The sequence below is a fragment of the Vombatus ursinus genome, unplaced genomic scaffold, assembly GCF_900497805.2.
Source record: "Vombatus ursinus unplaced genomic scaffold, bare-nosed wombat genome assembly UNPS02014620.1, whole genome shotgun sequence".
NCBI lineage: Eukaryota > Metazoa > Chordata > Mammalia > Diprotodontia > Vombatidae > Vombatus > Vombatus ursinus.
In genome coordinates this window covers 125,250-140,680 of record NW_020954398.1, presented here as the reverse complement: position 1 = coordinate 140,680, position 15,431 = coordinate 125,250, and positions in this window count along the sequence as shown.

The window sequence follows — 15,431 nt, the reverse complement described above, 5'->3', positions numbered from 1 at the left end:
AATGATTGACCATATATTAGGACATAAAAATTTTATAGTAAAAGCAGAAATATTAAAAGTATCCTTTTCAAATGATAATGCAATAAATACTGCTTGCATGCAGAAAAAGAACTGATAGTAGAAGTATGTATAGAATAATTTTAACATATATATATATACACATATTAGTGTATAATGGTAGTGATCTCTAGGGTGGGGAGCTGGAGAGAAGAAAAAGGGGGGGGAAGAAATTTATGTTACTTTACTACATATTTAAAAGGAATAGCAAATTGTACATTATAGAGTTACAGTTTCATGTGCAATCATCTTTTTTATTATACTGTTATGGAAATGCTTGTTTTATTCCACAAATTTAAAATGAAATAAATAAAAAAATTTAAAAAAAAGCATATTCCTTTCCAGGATGGTGTGACCAATTCACAGCTCCACCAATAGTCTATCAATGTGCCTGTTTTCCTGAAGGTCTTCTGTCTTCTCTTATTTTGAACCTGAAAAATATCAGTACACACACACACACACACACAGCAGTTGCTGTTGTGAAGAAGCATTATAAGTCTGGGTATTCATTCCTCTTTTATTCCCCCCCCCAAGAGAAACAGAGGAGTGGAGTTAGATCTTCCCAGACCATGCCTATGTTCTCCCACTGGATCAACTCAGTCTTTTGCTTTTGTCACTCTCTGATCTACCCTAATTTTCTCTGAGTTGGAGGCTTAAGATTTTTGCCCAAGGCACCCATGTTTAGAGGGATTTATCTACAATAAGAAATAGGTACATAGTTTTAATCTAAGAGTAATGGCCTTCAGTTCCAAATGGGTCCTTCCTCTGCTATTTTAGTGAGCTTAAGGATTTTGATTATTATTATAAATTGTCACTGCTTGGAGCCCCTAGATCAGAATTCAATTTTGACTACTAGGATTGGCTGATTACTGGATCTATCCTTCTCTGATTGACAGGGAAACCTAATTTAATTATTCTATATTCAAACTAACCACTGATGCTTGTCTGCAGATACTTCCCTATATGTACTTGTTGTACTCAACTAAACATAGGCAATTAAGAGCAATCATATCCTTATCTAGAGATAGCTATCTTTAAGGTATCCTTGAAAATAGTAAACAAACTGTTAAAAAAACAGTAAACTTTTAAAACACTTTTAAATAGAAAGACAGAGAAAGGCAAAGAGGTAATTTACTAGATGCTCTGGAATCTTATCAAGGGAAATATTCACCAATGATTAGGTTGGTCACTGCTGTCCTATCTGCCTAAAAATACTTAAATGACCTGGTGGAGTCTAGACCCATTAACAATATTCCCCTCTACCCCTGTCATCCATATTTCTTTGCATATGAGTCCTTTCTGCTTAATATCCCTGGGAGAGATAGAGACTAAAGGTAGAATTTCTATGGCACAGGGTATGGAAACTCTCCAGGCTAGAGTTTCAAAATTCCCCTCCTGTAGCAGAGACTGCAGTCCAACTCTAGAGAGTCTAGTATAGACCAACTCTCTAGAGGTCTTTAGTCCTCTGGAACTATGAATGCCAGGGCCCTTAGCAAGAGTTCCAAAATTACTTCCTGTCTATTTTTAATCTGAACCTTCTACTATGCTATTTTATATGAATATTTCCATATACAAAGTATATACAAAGATGTACTTCATTCTGTATCAGCTCATAAAAATCTTCCTAGGTTTCTCTGAATCTGTCCCTTTTGTCATCTGACAATATAATATTTCATTAATCCATATAGTATAATTTAGTAATTTCTTCCCCAACTGATGGATATTCCTCTCTCTCTCCTACTTCTCCATCCTTAGTTTCCACTTCTTTGCTACAATGAAAAGTGTTGCTAAATAATTTTTATATATATGAGACTTTTCCTTCTGTCTTTGATCTCTTTTGGAGTACATGTCCAGTAATTATGTTGTTGGGTCAATAAGTATGTGCTATTTATTTATTTTTTGAGTATAATTCCAAATTTCTTTTTAGAATGGCTAGACCAACTCACAACTCAAGCAATGGTACCTTCATGTCTGTCCTATAGATTCTTTAATGTTTTTCATTTTTTATTTTAGTCATCTTGGTCAATCCATTGGGCATGAGGTAGAACCTCAGAATTGTTTTATTTTGTATTCTTTAATTTTTAGTGATTTTGAGCCTTTTTTTCTTGCAGTTGTTGACAGCTTGCATTTTCCCCTTAAGAACTGTCTGTTCATATTCCATTATTATGTTATTATTTAATTAATAATGACATATGCTATTATTTTTCTCATTCTTTAAAGTAATTCTATCATAGTTTGTTTGGTATAACATGAATAAGTAAATTAATTTAGGTAATGTTGTCATTTTTATTAATTTCACCTGACCCAATCATAAACAATTAATATCTCTTCAACTATATAAATGTCTTCATTTCTCTTAAGTTATATGCAAATAATTCTTGTGTTTTTCTTAGTAGGAAGAATCCCCAATATTTTCTTTATTCTATAGTTATTTTGAATGCAATATTTCTTTCTTGCTAGGCTTGTTGGTAATACAGAAGGGATGATGATTTATATGAGCTTGTATAATATCCTATTGCTTTTCTGCTAAAGTCATTGTTTATTTGATTTTTCAATTGTTTAATTGAATCTCTAGAGCTCTTTAAATTGATCATCATATTCTCTGCCAAAGTGAAGATTTTGTTTCTTTTTTTGCCTATGTTTATTCCCACAATTTCTTTTTCTTTCTTTTTCTATCAACCTATCTATGTGTACGTCAAACTCTATTTAATTAGTTCATATTTTTGTTTTTCTCTTAATGTATTAATATACATGTATCACATGAAACATAATCAATAATATTTTCATACACAATATATTTTAATATATTTTTCCTTCATGTCATTTATATGAAACATGCTCTGTTATATAGAATAACTATCATTATATAGGTTATATAGAAGATATGTTATTATGTATCCTATAATATGTATGAAAAATGTGAAGAGAAAAACACAAAAATACAAGGCAGTTGAATAGAGTTTGAGGGTCAGGCCATTAATGGTTGCAGGGATCAGGATAGGTTTCACTTAGAAAGGTGTCTGAGCTGCATCTTGAATTGAGAGGAATCACTGTGGCAGAGGGGAAGCAGGAATGTATTTCAGGCATTGGAGGTAGCTGGTGCAAAGTCTGAGGTTATAGAGTTTTGTGTGTAAGGAAAAGAATAGCAGTTTGACTGGATCCGAGTGTGAGAGAGGGACTAATGTACAATGAGACTGGAAAGATAGATTGGAGGCAAGGTTAAGGATTTTAAAAGTTAAACAGGAGTTTGCATTTAGTTCCAGAGGCTAAAAGAAGCTATTGAAGTTGATTGAGTAGAAGAATGAAATGGTTAGATTTGTACTTAAGGAAAATCATTTTGGCAGCAGTGTGGGTGGGATGGACCTAAGAGTCCACTGCAATTAACCTAGATAATGAAGAGATGATGAGCACCTCAGTTAAGGTGGTAGCTGTGCAGAGGTGTACTGGTAAATGCTTAACAATTACTTAACTAGACTAGCATAGTAAGTAAATGCCTTTATTGCTTTTATTCATTCTGGGGATCACGTTCATCTAGGCAATCTCGTCCTTTGCTTGTGAATACTTCTGCAGTATTCCCAACTTGCAAATTCCTTGGAAAGTTAAGTTAATTAAACCCGTAAGCAATTTCATTATAGAATATTAGCAGTTTTCAATAGAATACAAATCCACTAAAAAATCTGATAATTGTACTATGAATATCCTCTGATTTAGAAAATGACTTTTTAAAAAGTACTAATTTTTATATTTCTTTTATAGATCAAATGAATGTCTCTGTGCCAGTTAAAGAGAAGGTGGAGATTTTCAAGGTTTCAGAAAATTCTGAAGATTCAGATACTGATTGCATGTTCTAAATTGGGTTGTAAAAATGGCCTCAAAAAAAGTCCTTACTGGGGGCAGCTAGGTGGCACAGTGGATAGAGCTCTGGTGTTGGAGTCAGAAGGACCCGAGGTCAAATTCAGTCTCAGGCACATCACACTTACTACCTCTGTGACCCTGGGCAAGTCACTTAATCCTAATTGCCTCACCAAAAAAATTGTCCTTATTCACTTAAAGTGATTTACCTGTTGGTTTGGAAATCCGGTTGATATATCCACTTTTTAGTTTTCAGTTATGTGTAACAGATTACTTATGTAACAGGTGCAATCCCATATTTAATATATGGTAGCTTTCTGAACTTTAACAAGAACAAAAGAAAAAAAACATGTTAGATTCAGGTTTTCAGGTAACTGTTGAGTTCTAGTAGTGTTCTTGATAAAGGCCGTTGTATACTTAAACACTGCCAAATTTGTACAGTCTTCCCATGGAAGTTTTTGCATGTCTTTCTGCATTCCCCCTTTGACCTCCCCCTGGAATATAGTTTATAGGTAATTTTGCTTCAGTTATGGAGTTGGGGATAGGATGGGAAGAAGGCGGAGATTGGGAATATGGTTTATTTTGTTTCATGAGAAAAATTGTGTAATTTTAGTGAATGTTGCTACACGATGTTTTTGCCAAATAAATATTCATTTTTGTAAGATGACTGAGTCAAGTTCTTCTCTCAAAGGGAATATAGGTCATGTGAAGTATAATTCACTGTAATTGTGATCATGCATTCAGGTAATAAAGTGCACTAATTCTCTGGCTAAGGAAGAGAATAAATAGACTGATACTGACTGTTTTGGAAGGTGAGAACAGGCCTTGAGAATGTAGAATTAACTATTGTTTTTGTAGTTAATTATGCTTTACTTCAAAACATTTTTATTCACTTTTTTTTGTTTTTATGTAGCCTTTATTTCTGAACGTCCCTTCCACTGGAAGTATCAAACACATATAGCCCACAACACTCCTGAGTTCAGCCCAAAACAGATTGAAATATAATGGGGAAATGTTTTTTTTTTAATTTTTATTCATTTATTTTGATTTATCAACAATCACTTCCATAAGCTTTAGAGTTTTAAATTTTCTCCCTCTCCCTCCCTGCTTTCCTCTCCAAGATGGCACACAATCTGATAGAGGCTATACATATACATTCTTACATATTTTCACTTTAGTCATGTTGTACCAAGAAGAGGAACCACCAGAAAGAGGAAACAAAAGAAAACAGAAGAAAAAAATAGCAAATGGTATGTTTCAATATGCATTCAAACTCCATAGTTCTTTCTTTGGATGTAGATAGCATTTTCCAACATGAGACCTTTGGAGATGTCTTAGATCCTTGCATTGCTGAGAAGGGCTAAGTCCATCATTGTTAGTCATTGCATAATATGACTGTTGCTGTGTACAACATTCTCCTGGTTCTGCTCACTTCACTCAGAATCAGTCCATACAAGTCTTTCCAGATTTTTCTGAAGTCTGCCTGCTCATCATTTCTTATAGCAAAATAGTATTCTATTACATTCATATACCACAACTTGTTCAGCCATTCCCCAATTGATGGACATCCTCTCAATTTCCAATTCTTTGCCACCACAAAAAGAGCTGCTATAAATACTTTTGTACGTGTGGGTCCTTTTCCCATTTGTATAATCTCTTTGGGATACAGCCCTAGAAGTGGTATTCCTGGGTCAAAGGGTACACACATTTTTATAGCCCTTTGGGCATAGTTCAAAATTGTTCTCCAAAATGGTTAGATCATTTCACAACTCCACCAACAATGCATTAGTGTTCCAATTTTCCCGCATCTTCTCCATCACTTATCATTTTCCTGTTTTGTCATGTTGGCCAATCTGATATGTGTGATGTGGTACCTCATAGGTGTTTTGATTTGCATTTCTCTAATCAATAGTGATTTAGAGCATTTTTTAATATGACTATAGATGGCTTTAATTTCTTCATCTGAGAACTGCCTGTTTATATCCTTGGACCATTTATCAGTTGGAGAATGACTTGTATTGTTATAAATTTGACTTAATTTTAGAAATGAGGCCCTTATCAAAGACACTGGTTGGAAAAATTCTTTCCCAGTTTTCTCCTTCCCTTCTAATCTTGGTTGCATTGCCTTTGTTTGTGCAAAACTTTTCCAATTTAATGTAATCAAAATTATCCATTTTGCACTTTGTAATGTTCTTTGTCTCCTGTTTGGTCATGAATTCTTCTGTTCTTCATAAATCTGACAGATAAACTATTCCTTGCTCTCCCAGTTTGCTTATAGTATTGACCTTTATATCTAAATCATGAACCCATTTTGACATTATTTTGGTATAGGGTGTAAGATTTTGGTCTATGCTTAGTTTCTGCCATACTTTTTTCCAGTTTTTCCAGCAGTTTTTGTCAAATAGTGCATTCTTATCCCAGAAGCTGGGGTCTTTGGGTTTATCAAATAGTAGATTACTATAGTCATTGACTGCTGTGTCTTGCGTACCTAACCTATTCCACTGATCTACCACTCTATTTCTTATCCAGTACCAAGTAGTTTTGATGATTGCTGCTTTATAATACAATTTAAGATCTTGAAAGGCCCTAGGCCACCTTCCCCTGCATTTCTTTTCATTAGTTCCCTTGATATTCTGAACCTTTTGCTATTTTAAATAAAACTTGTTATTATTTTTTCTAGGTCTATGAAATAATTTTTTGGTAGTTTGATTGGTATGGCACTGAATAAGTAAATTAGCTTAGGTAGAATGGTCATTTTTATTGTGTTAGCTTGGCCTACCCATGAGCAATTGATATTTTTCCAATTATTTAGATCTGACTTTATTTGTGTGAAAAGTGTTTTATAATTGTGTTCATATAGTTCCTGGGTTTGTTTCGGGAGGTAAACTCTTAAATATCTTATAATGTCTACAGTATCTTCAAATGGAATTTCTCTTTCTATCTCTTGCTGTGGGGCTTTGTTGGTAATATATGGAAATGCTGATGATTTATGTGGGTTTATTTTATAGCCTGCAACTTTACTAAAGTTATTATTTCAAGTAGTTTTTTACTTGATTCTCTAGGATTCTCTGAGCATATCATTATATTATCTGCAAAGAATGATAGCTTTGTTTCTTCTTTGCTTATTCTAATACCTTCAATTACTTTTTCTTCTCTTATTGCTAAAGCTAATGTTTCCAGTATGATATTGAACAACAGTGATGATAATGGACATCCTTGCTTCACCTCCAATCTTTCTGGAAATGCTTCTAGCTTGTCCCCATTACATATGATGTTTGCTGAAGGTGTTGGGTAGATGCTACTTATTATTTTAAGGAAGACTCTATTTATTCCTATGCTCTTTAGTGTTTTATTAGGAATGGGTGTGGTATTTTGTCAAAAGCTTTTTCTGCATCAATTGAGAAGATCACGTGGTTTCTGTTAGTTTCATTGTTGATATGATCCATTATGCTGATAGTTTTCCTAATATTGAACCAGCTCTGCATCCTGGTATAAATCCTACCTGGTCAGAGTGATAAGTTGCTGTAATCTATTTGGCAATATTTTATTTAAAAATTTTGCATCTATACTCATTAGGGAAATTGGTCTATAATTTTCTTTCTCTGTTTTGACTCTTCCCAGTTTAGGTATTAACACCATATTTGTATCATAAAAAGAATTTGGTAAGACTCCTTCTTTGTCTGTTTTCCCAAATAGTCTATATAGCATTGGAATTAATTGTTCTTTAAATGTTTGCTGGAATTCACTTGTAAATCCATCTGGTCCTTGAGGTTTTTTCCTAAGGAGTTCATCAATGGCTTGTTCAATTTCTTTTTCTGAGATGGGGTTATTTAAGTATTTTACTTCCTCCTCTGTTAATCTGGGCAATTTAAATTTTTATAAATATTCATCCATTTCACTAAGATTGTCAAATTTATTGGCATACAGTTGGGCAAAATAGTGGCTAATTATTGTTTTAATTTCCTCTTCCTTGGTGGTGGATTCACCCTTTTTATTTTTGATACTGGTAATTTGCTTTTCTTCTTTCTTTTTTTTTAAATTAAATGAACCAAAGGTTTATCTATTTGATTTTTTTTCATAAAACCAGATCTTAGTTTTATTTATTAGATAAATAGTTTTCTTAATTTCAATTTTCTCAATTTCTCCTTTGGTTTTCAGTATTTCTAATTTGGTGGGTTTTTTTGTTTTTGTTTTTGTTTTTTTTTTTGTTTTTGTTTTTAGGCAATTGAGGTTAAGTGACTTGTCCAGGGTCACACAGCTAGTAAGCATCAAGTGTTTGGTCTGAGGTCAGATTTGAACTTAGGTCCTCCAGCTGCCCCTAGTTTGGTGTTTAATTGAGGATTTTTAATTTGTTCTTTTTCTAGTTTTTTTAGATGCATGCACAATTCATTGATCTCCTGTTTCTCTATTTTATTCATTTAAGCATTTAGAGATATAAAATTTGCCCTTAGAACTGCTTTTGCTGCATCTCATAAGTTTTGGTATGTTGTCTCATTATTGTCATTCTCTTGAATGAAGTTATTGATTGTTTTTATGATTTGTTGTTTGACCCATTCATTTTTTAGGATTAGATTATTTAGTTTCCAATTATTTTTAATCTATCTTTCTGTGGCCCTTTATTACATATAATTTTTATCGCACCATGATCTGAAAAGGATGCATTTCATATTTCTGCCTTTCTACATTGGACTGTGAGGTTTTTATGCCCTAGTACATGGTCAATTTTGGTGTATTTGCCATGTAGCACTGAGAAAAAAGTATATTCCTTTCTATCCCCATTCAATTTTCTCCAGAGGTCTACCATACCTAACTTTTCTAATATTCTATTCACCTCCTTAACTTCTTTCTTGTTTATTTTGTGGTTAGGTTTATCTAGTTCAGAGAGGGGGAGTTTGAGGTCCCCCACTAGTATAGTTTTGCTGTCTATTTCTTCCTGTAACTCCCTGAAATTCTCCTTTATGAATTTGGGTACTATACCATTTGGTGCATATATATTTAGTACTGATATTACTTCATTATCCATGGCGCCTTTTAGCAGGATGTAGTTTCCTTCCTTATCTCTTTTGATAAGATCTATTTTTGCTTTTGCTTAGTCTGAGATCAGGATTGCTAACCCTGCTTTTTTTTTTTTTACTTCAGTTAAAGCATAATATATTCTACTTGAGCCTTTTACCTTTACCCTGTGTGTGTCTCTCTGTTTAAAATTTGTTTTCTGTAAACAACATATTGTAGGATTATGGGTTTTTTTTTTGTTTTTTGTTTTAGGCAATTGGGGTTAAGTGGCTTGCCCAAGGTCACACAGCTAGTACGTGTCAAGTGTTTGGTCTGAGGCCGGATTTGAACTCAGGTCCTCCTGACTTCAGGGCTGGTGCTGTATCCACTGAGCCACCTAGCAGCCCAGGATTATGGTTTTTAATCCATTCTACTATCCACTTCTGTTTTATGGTAGAGTTTATCCCATTCACATTCACAGTTATGATTACTATCTGTGTCTTTCTCTCCATCCTATTTCTCCCACTTATCCTTTTCTTTCTCCTTTCTCCCTTTCCCTCTTTACTAGTGTTTTGCTTTTGACCAATGCCTCCCTCAGTCTCGCCTCCCTTCTATTATCCCCTTCCCTTTTTTTCCCCTTTACCCTTACTCCTTCTTTCCTCCTTTCTGTCCCCACTCCATTTTCTTTCCCCTTTTCCCTACTGCTGCCTATAGGGTAAGTTAGATTTCTACACCTAACTGATTATGTTATTCCCTCCTTGAACAAAACCTAGTGAGAGTACGGTTCAGACAATGCTCATCTCCCTCTCTTCTTTCCCTCTATTGTAATAAGCTTTTGTGCCTTTTCCTGTAACATAATTTATCCTTGTCTGCCTCCTCCTTTCCTTTTCTCCCAGTACATTCCCTTAGTTAAATCAGGCTAAATCACTTACTTAGATCCAGTTAACTCACTTGATTAGATTTTTTTTTATCATTACATCAAGGTCATCTTATGCCCACCCCCTCTATGTATACCCTTTTAAAATGGTGTAATAACAACACAGTTCTCAAGAGTTACAAGTGTCATTTTCCCTCGGAGAGATGTAAACAGTTTGCCCTTATTTATAACATGTTGTTTTTTTCTCTCCTGTTTACCTTTTTATGTCTCTCTTGAGTCTTGTATTTGAAGATCAAATTTTCTGTGGAGCTCTGGTCTTTTTCATCAGGAAATTTTGGAAGTCCCTTATTTTATTGAATGTCCATCTCCTGCTCTGAAAGATTATGTTCATTTTTGCTGAGTAGTTGATCCTTGGTTGTAATCCAAACTCCTTTGCCTTATAGAATATCATATTGCATGCCCTATGATCTTTTAATGTAGAAGCTGCAAGGTCCTGCCTAATCCTGACTGTGGTTCCATGATATTTAAATTGTTTCTTTCTGACTGCTTGCAGTATTTTCTCTTTGATCTGGTAATTTTGGAATTTAGCTACTATATTCCTTGGTGTTTTCAATTTGGGATCTCTTTCAGGAGGTGATCAGTGGATTCTTTTTATGACTATTTTGCCCTCTGGTACTAGGACCTCAGGGCAGTTTTCCTTGATCATTTCCTGAAAGATGCTGTCCAGGCTCTTTTTTTCATCACGATTTTCAGGTAGACCAATACCTTTTAAATTGTCTCTCCTGGATCTATTTTCCAGGTCAGTTGTTTTACCAATGAGGTATTTTATGTTTTCATCTATTTTTTCATTCTTTTGTTTCTGTTTGACTGATTCTCACCCTCTCATAGAGTCATTAGCTTCCATTTGCCCAATTCTAATTTTTAACAAATTGTTTTCTTCTATTAGATTTTGTACTTCATTTTCCATTTGGCTCATTTTATTTTTTAAAGAATTCTTCTCCTCAGTGAGTTTTTATGTCTCCTTTTCTGTTTGACCAATTCTGCTTTTTAAAGAGTTGTTTTCTTCAGTTAATTTTTGTCCTTCCTTTTCCAAGCTATTGACTCTCTCTTGCATACCTCTCATTTCTTCTCCTGATTTTTCTTCTACCTCTCTTATTGGACTTTTAAAATCCTTCTTGAGCTTTTCCAAGAAGGCTTTTTGGGCTTCAGACCAGTTCATATTCCCTTTTGAGGTTCCAGATGTGGGTTTGTTGACAATGTTGTCCTCTTCAGAATTTCTGCCTTGATCTTCACTCTTCCCACAATAAGAATCTATGGCACATTTCTTTTTGCTCATGGCATTTGCTTATTTTCTGGCCTTTAAAAAGACTGAGCCCTCCTGCTGGGGAGCAAGGGACACTGACCCAAACTTCTTGTGCTAGGAGCCTGGGGCCTGGTCACTGGCTTTGTGTGCTGGGGCCTCAGATGCTAGCAGTTTGAGTCTGTAGGGTTCTGGCAGCTTAGCTGTTATTAGGCTAGAATTAGCAACACTGGAACTCTAGGGGTGGGATTGGATAGTCTGGCCCCTGGAGGTTGCCTGCTCACTTGAGCCTTTCCTTTCACTTTTTTTGGCTCCTTTCAGATGGATGTTTCACTGCTGCATGATGTTTCTCCACCTGGGGTCTTCCCCCTTGCAGCTGTGCTTTCCAGAGTTTTACTGAGGCTCTGGGAGACTTGGCTGCCATAGAACACCATGGCACATGATGATTTTCCAAGCTGGTTTCCACTGGTTCCCCTACCCATACTGAGACACTAGGGGGCCCTGGTGTTGGTGTTTGCCTGCTCCACCACCTGGGGTTCAGTATCTCCCCCTGGTATGCTGAGGTGGGGCTTTCCACGAGCTTGCTGGGATGCCTCTTGTTCTGTACTGCTCCCCTTCCCCCAGGGCAAAAGGAGCATTTCTCATTAATCCCTCAAGCTTCCCGGGCTATCAGACTGCTGCACCCCATCTTTCTGATGGTTCAGCTGTTCCAGGATTTTTCCTGGGGCAATATTTTCTGGGCTTTTAGAGATTAATAAGGGACAGGGAGAATGATTTATTTCTTACTCCACCATCTTGGCTCCCAGAAGCAGATCTTGGAAATGTTTAATTAAAATTAAAATAAAAACATTAAAATAGTGTTAGATTTTAAAAGTTAAATCTATATGTGGCCTTCAATATTCATAGTGACATGTATAATTTAGTGGCCCCTATTTCTATTTGAATTTGATGCCACAGTTTTATACTATCCTCATGTGTGCTCCTTCCTCCTCATACCTCCTCCCCCAACAATAGTCCCCCCCTCCATCTATCCACACTGACTCTGCAAAAAAGGGAGGGAAGTATATTTTCTTATCTCTTCAGGAACAAGTTTGACTTGGTTATCATAATTATGGGACATTTGGTTTAGGGTGTGTTTCCATTTTCGTTGTTGTCATTATGAATAGTTTTCTTGATTCTGCTTAATTTACTCTGCATTAATTGTCATAAATGTGTTCAGGATTCTTTGAAATCTTCATAAAGAACAGACTATTAATAATATAATATTATTGTATTAACTGTGTTATTGTATTAATTGCATAAATAATACAATAATACAACAGATGATTTTACTCAGTAGGTAACAGAATCTAATAGAAGGGATGAAGCTTTGGGAGAATAGTACACAATTAAGAATAAATAGGGGCAGCTAATTGGTGCAGTGGATTGAGCACTGGTTCTGGAGTCATGAGGACCTGAGTTCAAATCCAGCCTCAGACACTTGATACTTCCTAGCTGTGTGACCCTGGGCAAGTCTCTTAACCCTGCTTGCCTCACTCCACCCCCCCTCCCAAAAAATCCTGGAGCTTTAATTCACAAATTATGTTTACACATCTTGGAATTGAATTTTAAGATATTTACAGATTTTGAAATGAAAAATCTTACTATAGCTATGATTAAGAGCATAATGTACCTTTATAATAATAATAATAATAATAATAATAACAACAACAACAACAAACATGTATATAGTGCTAGTTATGTGCCAGGCATAGTGCCTATACATATAAGAAAAGGAAAGACAGTACCTGCTGTCAAGGAGCTTATAATCAGATGAAGGAAAACATCCCATCAAAGGAATCTTTTTTTAAGAACAATTTTTATTAATTTATTTTTATTTATCAACAATCACTTCCATAAGCTTTTGAGTTTTAAATTTTTCTTCCCCTTCCCCCCTCCCCAAGACAGTGTACAATCTGATATAGGCTATACATATACATTCCTATTAAACATATTTTCACATTAGTTATGTTGTAAGGAGGAATTAGAGCCAATAGGAGGAACCACAAGAAAGAGGAAACAAAACAAAACAGAAGGGAAAAAAAAGCAAATAGTGTGTTTCAATCTGCATTCAAACTCTATAGTTCTGTCTTTGGGTGGATAGCATTTTCCATCGTGAGACCTTTGGAGATGTCTTAGATGCTTGCATTGCTGAGAAAGGTCAAGTCTGTCAACATTAGTCATTGCACAGCATGGCTGTTGCTGTGTACAACATTCTCCTGGTTCTGCTCACTTCACTAAGGATCAGTCCATACAAGTCTTGCCAGGTTTTTCTGGTCTGCCTTCTCATTATTTCTTATAGCACAATAGCATTCCATTACATTCATATACCACAACTTGCTCAGTCATTCCACAATCGATGGGAATCCCCTCAATTTCCAATTCTTTGCCACCACAAAAAGAGCTGCTATAAATATTTTTGTACATGTGGGTCCTTTTCCCATTTGTATGATCTCTTTGGGATACAGCCCTAGAAGAGGTATTGCTGGGTCAAAGGGTATGCACATTTTTATAGCTCTTTGGGCATAGTTTCAAATTATTCTCCAAAATAGTTGGATCGTTGAAAGGAAGTTTTTTTAAAAGGGCTAGAATGGAGTAATTACCTGATGAGGAGAGGATAATAATGGTGGAGTGGATTCCAAAGAAGGCAGCTTCCTGTTACACATTTTTATACACGTTTTCTTATTTTCCCTATGGTACTATGCTACTACAGTTTTGTGATTTCATCTAAGTACTCATCAAAATTTTATGCAGGAAAACGGATTTTGAGTGATAATGGATATTTCTTGCAGCGATTTACAAATGTCAGTCAAAATGCAAAGAATTGAAATAAATCTTTTTTTAAGTAAATCTTAATCATAGTCTTTATATATACACAAGGAATAAACCACAGCTTTTTGAGCATTCTTGCATAAGATAAAATTTGTACTTAATCTGTTCACTGGTTTTAGAAGAAAATCATGGAGAAGGAAGGACCAAAAGTAGAACTTAGAATATATTGTGCATTTCAACTCCTTTACTTTTTTTTGGCATATGAGGAAAAACTATCTTTAACATAAATTTTAAAAATGGCTTATAAAGGGTAAAGCTTATTTTGTTACTTTGTTGTTAGATTTTCCAAAAGCTTTTTGGAGTCCAGTCAATAATTAACAATGCAATAGCAGTCCAAACTCTAGCAGTTACTGGGCAAACTTAACACTTTTCATCTATGCACAGATCTACATGAGAAAATATTAAAAATTTCAGACTCGGATATCTTTTTCATTTTCCTCCCATGTTATCATATTAAGAAATGATATGCACTTCAATTTGTCAAAAAGCAGCACTTGTATCTTAGCAGTTATATGTGGTTTCTAGTAAAATGACAACCAATCTGTAGTTCAGCATAAATGTTTCTTTACCAAGATAGGACACAAAGATTGGGTTTCTTTGTGTGGCAAATGTGCCATGTAGCCACCCTTTGCTTGTCTAGCAACTCAGAAAAATTTGAATAACTACCTACTCCCCTCCACATACTCTATAATCTATACCTGTCCTCCAAGACTGCCCTGGACCTTCTTTCTCTATTTCACTTGGTTATTTCATCAGCTCCCTGTGGATTGACATCTCTATGCAGATGATTCCTAAATTCAAGTCCAGTGCTGATCTTTCTCCCCCAAATTCTTCCCCTCTCCCTAACTTCCCCATTACTCTCAAGGAGACCATTTTACCAGTACCTAGATTTCCAACCTAAATGTCATATTCTTCCACATTCGTGTTTAACCCCTATAGCCAATTTGTTGACAAGCTGACAAGCTTTTGAGTCTCTCTCTACAATAGCTCTCATAGACCCTTTCTCTCCTCTGATATTGCCTTCCCTTTAGAACAATCACTCATCACTTCCTCCCTGGTCTAATGCATTTACTTTCTGATTGGTCTTCCTGCCTCAAGGGGAAGGTGGGAATAAGCATTTTTATAGTGCCTGCTATGTGCCAGGCACTTTGCTAAGTTCTTTACAAATATCTTCACAACAACTCTACAGGTGGGTGCTACAATCCTTATTTTACAGTTGAAACTGAGGCAAATAGAGGTTAAATGACTTGCCCAGAGTTACAGCTAACGTGTCTGAGATCAGATTTGATTTCAGATCTTCCCTGGCTCCAAGCCTATCAATTGTTGCCACTCTACTCAGCTGTCAAAGAGATCTTTCCAAAGCACAGGTCTGACTATATCACTCCCCTTCCCCTCCTCCCCACAGCCCCCAACTCCAGTGACTCCCTATCACCTCCAAGATCAAATATAACATCCTCTTTGGCTTTTAAAACTCTTCATAAA